Source organism: Sciurus carolinensis (genome assembly GCF_902686445.1).
Source record: "Sciurus carolinensis chromosome 14 unlocalized genomic scaffold, mSciCar1.2 scaffold_101_arrow_ctg1, whole genome shotgun sequence".
Classification (NCBI taxonomy): Eukaryota; Metazoa; Chordata; class Mammalia; order Rodentia; family Sciuridae; genus Sciurus; species Sciurus carolinensis.
In genome coordinates, this window is record NW_025920105.1 from 382,676 (window position 1) to 388,675 (window position 6,000).

Sequence of the window (6,000 nt, forward strand, 5' to 3'; positions counted from 1 at the left end):
TGTTGTGTCCTTGATCTTGTTTACTTTTAAGAATTTTGTTATCTCCTCTTTGATGTCCTCTGCTATCTATGCATCATTTAATAGTGTATTTTTTGGCCTCCAGCTGTGGGAGTCATTTCTGGTTTTTTTTTTTTTTTTTTTTACTATTTTGTCATTGATTTCTAACTACATTCTATTATAATCTTCTAATTACATTCTATTATAATCTGATAAAATACAAGGTAGTATTTCTTGTTTTTTTTTTGTGTGTATTTGCCAAGAGTAGCTTTGGGGCATAACATATAATCTATTTTAGAGAAGAATCCATGCACCACTAAGAAGAAAGTGTATTCTCTTGTTGATGGATGGAATAATCTATATATTTCTGTTAAGGTTAAATAAAATATTGTGTTATTGAGTTCTATGGTTTCTTCAATTTTTGTTTTGACTATCTATACAGGGGTGACAGAGGTGTGTTAATGTCACCCTGTTTTATTGTGTTGTGGTTTACTGGCATTGAGAAGGATGTTTGATATACAAGGATGCACCATTATTTGGGGCAGAAATATGTACACTCCTAATGTCTTGCAGATTTATGCTTCCCTTAATCTCTATGAAATATCTGTATTTATCCCTTCTGACTAAGTTTGGCTTGAAGTACATTTTATATGATATGAGGATGGAAAACCCTGCATTTTTATTAAGTCAGTGTGCATGATATGCTTTATTCTTATCCTTTCACCTGACATCTGTGTGTGACTTTTGCTGTTCGATGAGTCTGTTGAAGGCAGCATTTTGATGGGACATTTTTAAAATCTAATCTGTCAGTCTATGTCTTTTGATTGATGAGTTTAGGCCATTAATACTCATTGTTATTATTAAGATATTGTTTGTATTCCTAGTCATTTTGGCTATTTTTGGTTTTTAATATGACTTTGTTTCTCATTTGATTGGCTCTTTCTTTTGGGTCCTTCTTTTCTATACTGACTTCCATTGCTATTTTTCATTTCATCCTCATGGACTATTTTGGTGAGAATGTTCTGTGTGCAGGCTTTATAATTGTAAATTCTCTCAACTTTTGTTTGCTATGGAAGGATTTTGTTTCATCGTCAAATTTGAAGGTAAGTTTTGCCAAGTTTAGGATTCTTGGTTAGCATCCATCCGTTTTCTTTCAGAGCTTATATGTTCTTCCAGGCCCTTCTAGCTTTTATGGTCTGGGCTAAGAACCCTCCTGATAGCCATGTTGCTTTCCCTCTATATGTGATCTGAAGGGTTTCTCTCACAGCTATTAAAATTCTATCTTTATTTTGTATGTATGAAAAAAATTGGTTGTTAGCTTGAGAAAGGAAGAAAGAGACTCAAAGAAAACAGATAAGAGGAAAAGAGAGTAAGAGAAAAGTAAAAAATAGACAAGTAGAAGTAATAAAAAATAATACTATTAATAAAAATTCCACAATAATACTATAATATATTATTCAAATCTTCCAATCTTCAGTAGCCTGGTGAATGAGAGGTACTTGATAATGTGGTAACACAGGATGGGAGCTGCCTCAAATGAAGAAGACAGCATCCAGATGGGAATTATCCATGAGAGCAGGTAGAGGTAGCCCCATGTATTGGTAAATGGAAAGCCACAGCATGGCACTAAGACTGCATTGTGCATGGCACTGGATATCTGAGAGTTGGGTCTGTGTGGCACTGGAGAACCACATGGGCATTGGCTGAGCCTGCAAATTTATACTTTGATATGCAAAAAATAAGTTTTCTCTACAAATGGTGGATGTAGTGTATTATATTATTCTTTTATTTTTTATTGAAAATTGAGCTAAGTGGATTTTACAAGTGGTCAATATCACCAGCAATTTTAACCCTTTTTGTTTTTTTTAGCTAGTATATTGCTAAATTGCTAAGGCTAGTTTTCAAAAGGGACTCTTTCTGTCTCAGACCCATGAGGCACTGATATTAAGATTCCCAACAATTCCCCTTTTCCCCCCTCCTGCCATGGCACCCCTTTCCCTAAAGTGAGTGAGTGAGAAGGGCAAATGGAGAAGGGGTTGTAATGGCAGCAGCTGGAAGCTCCCTGCTCTGACCCATGGCAGGCACATAGCAATGACCTCCTCCCTGCCCCTCTCCCACTAGACCTCTTCCCCGCCGTTGTCCCAGGACCACCCGACCTATGCCTTCCCCCACTTGTCATCCTCTCACCCTGCCCCCCAGTCAGGGCCCCACACATAATTGACGAGCTTTCCTGAGGCAGTGGCATTAACCTGGGGATAACAGCCCCTCCCTGGCAGCAGCAGGGACCTGGGGGAAACTTGAGTCTTTTGCCAGGGGGAATGGAGGGGTGGGTGGCTGGGGTCCTCCTGCCTCTGAGGGAGCAGGTCCCCCGGGAAGACTCCCAGCTCCAGGCTACAGCAGTACATTATACCAGGGATACTGCACCATATCCAGCACTAGTGGGCTCGGTTTAAGATGGAGTGGGTTTATTGGGAGGTGGAGTGAGCCAAACTGCAGTCTCAGATAGCATTTTTACAAGGAGAAAGAAAAGGTCAAGAGAATTTGAAGAAGGATTTAATAAGAAGAATAAAGATATTAGAGTATACATTAAAACAAAACAGGTTAAAATATCATAAATTAAAGTATGGCACAGAGATGAACCAAGGTGATTTGAAAATACCAACTTTTGAATCAGAAGAAACCAAAGACACAGAGGCTCCCTCAATACCTCAGAATAGCCAGTTAACTTGGAAGCAAGGCAGAGAGCTGTTTAGACAGCACCTTCAGGAAGTAAGTTATACAGATACAGTATAAGTTGTACAGTCTAGTGAGGTCATTACTTGTAATATCTAATTCATAACCAAATGGATCAGTAGAAACAGAATTTAAAACAAATTCTGAATGGTGGTGAACCTCCCAAGCAAGAATGACAAGAAATCAAAAGGTCTACTAGTGGTGTTCTTGAGACATTCAATTTCTTAGAAAATTCTGATGAAAGTGATGAAGGAGAGGAAAATGACACGATCAAAGGCATCCCAGGAGGAAATGATAAACATCAGATGAATAAACACAAAATAGTTATTGAAGGCTTAGCTGCAGACCTAACTGATGATCCTGATACAGAGGAAGCACCGAAAGAATTTGATTTTTTAATGACAGTTGAAGATGGTAAAGGAGCTGGAGAAGTACGGAGTTCAGGGGATGGCACAGAATGGGCTAAACCAATAATGTTTCAATCTGGAGGAGGAAAGTCATTTATTATGGGTTCTGATGATGTTTTGTTGAGTGTACTGGGCCTTGGAGACCTTGAAGACTTGACAGTAACAAATGATGCAGATTATAGTTATGATTTGCCTGCCAATAAAGATGACTTTTGTAAGACATGGAACCCCAAGTATACACTACATAGAAATTTGGATGGAGTACAGGCCTTAGCCTTTCATCCTGTAGAACCTGTGCTGTTTGCTGCCTCTGAGGATCATACCTGAAACTTTGGAACTTGCAAAAACAGTTCCTGCCAAAAAGAGTGCCTCTTTAGATGTAGTGTCTACTACACATTTAGGGCCCACATTGGTCCTGTTCTGTCACTGGCTATTAGTTCTAATGGAGAACAGTGTTTTAGTGGTGGTATTGACACAACCATCTAGTGGTGGAATATGCCTAGTCCTAATGTGGATCCATATGACCCATATGAGCCAAATGTTCTAGCTAGCACTTCAGTTGCTCATACAGATGCAGCCTGGGGTCTTGCTTATAGTGGAATAAAAATCAGTTACTGTCTTGTTCAGCAGATTGCACTGTTAGGTTATGGAATCCACAAGAAAAATTGCCTTGTATTTGCACTGACAATGGAGACAAGGAACATGGAATACCTACACCTGTTGACTTTATTGGTTGTGATACCTCTTTCAACACTGGTAGTGCAATAATTTATGATTTAGAAACATAATTTAGAAACATAGTCATTGGCGATGCTTTCATCACAGGTAGATTCTGGTTTACAATCCAGTAATCACATTAACAGAGTAATAAGTCATCCCACACTTCCTGTTACATTAACTGCTCATGAAGATAGACACATCAAATTTTTTGACAATAAAATGGGTAAAATGATTCATTCAATGTTAGCTCATTTGGATGCTGTTACAAGTCTAGTAGTAGATCCTAATTGAATCTATTTGATGTCAGGAAGCCATGACTGTTCCATTAGATTAAGGGATTTAGATAGCAAGACATATGTGGAAGGAATAACAGCTCATAGGAAGAAATTGGATGAGTCAATTTATGATGTTTCTTTCCATCCATTAAAAGCATATATTGCAAGTGCAGGAGCTGATGCCCTTGCCAAAGTATTTGTGTGAATCCACAAAAACTCACATCATGACAAAAGATTTGCTTGGACAGAAAAATGGTCTGCTTCACTGCCATCAAAAAGATTATTGATATAACACTACATATGTTCTGCCTAGTGAAGGCAATTTGGAGCAGGCATAAATTGGTTGAAATCACATCTTAATGTCAGGTTCATTAATTTAATTATAATTACTATATTTTGTGGTACATAAAGAAAAAGGACTCTAGTATTTGTGGTCTGTACTGGATATGAACTGAGCATATGTCTACTTTTTTAGGTGTCTTTATGCCAATGTGGAGTCTGATCTTACAAAGACCTTTTTTTTTCCCCCTAAATGACTCTGTGTGCTGCCTTAGGGTTAGGAATGTGGTGCTCTTGTTGGGGAAGAGAGCTCTAAGAGTAGCTTTTTTCATCTCTTAGTGATCTTTTTGTTTATAGTTGAATGCCACAGATTCCCTTTTAAATTTATTTTGCTTTAAAAAAAAGAAGAAAAAGAAAATTTAACTTAAAATATTTTATCATTAGTTGCACAAAATGTTTAGATAAAATTCTAGATTTTATAAGTCTTCTTATATATTTAGCCTTTTGAGCACAATATTGCTCAAAACTGTATTGAAGTTTTTCTTCATTATATAACACTAAACACAGTGATTTCACTGACCAGCCACCCCTAACCACTTTCTTTCCTCCTTCTGCTTAATACAGTTCAGCTAAGTCCTTCCATAAAGATGCCAAATCACCTTCAACATCACATAAATGTCTTCATGAACAAAGGACTATTAAGTGTATTAAAATAAAACAGTGGGGTTTAGTACTCCAAAGGGACTCTTTGAAAAAACTAATCTTGGCTTCTGTCACTATGTGACATTTTGTATATCTTACTGTATTTACAAGTTTATTTATCAAGGATTATCCATCTTGAAAATGGCCTATTATTATTTCACTTTTTGTTGGTATTTATATCCTTTTATTAATGTGATAAAGAAACCTATATATCTATTTTGTAACTACTTTGAATAGTTTAAAACAGACTAAAAATGGAATATTTTATAGTTTCAGTTACAAAGCAAGGTGTTTGCCCCCAAAGATACATATCTTGGTTTATCATTATTCCAAACAAAATTATCTTGTTAAAAATTATTTGGAGTAAAAGTTTATTTGCATTACAAATAGGATACAAAAATAGTTTCATCAGGATACAGAAATCTGTGTTTTAACTAGCTTTTCCTGTTTTTTTTAGATGTGCTTAATTTTATGGTGTAACCAAAGATTTTGTTTGTGTAAGCATGATCAAGACAATAAAGTATTTTTTCTAGTCTTCCAAAAACATTTCTGATCAGTTTGCGAGTTTTGATGAGTTTTATAAGGTTTTTGTTTTACAAGCTATGTATAAGCAAATTTTTAAGATTGTACCACAATGCAAATGTACAGATATTGAAAAATAATGTATATAAAATGCATATAATAAATATAAATTTTGTACCTGTAAAAAAATATTGTTTGCCATCATGGCTGACTAGTATATTAAATTATTAATGAATGCTACCAGAATGTGTGTAAAGTTTACTAAAGACAAACTTGCTAATTATGTGAAGTAATGCATGTATTAATAAGTTTGATTTAGTCATTTGTATGCTTTAAAACATCATGATGTATATAAAAAGTTGGTA

At 35.9% G+C, this 6,000-nt stretch overlaps 1 pseudogene; it reads left to right on the forward strand.

The window, feature by feature from the left end:
- The window catches only part of LOC124973197 (striatin-3-like), a 45,812-nt pseudogene extending 42,298 nt beyond the window's left edge, over positions 1-3,514 (forward strand).
- Positions 3,515-6,000: the final 2,486 nt, after the last annotated feature.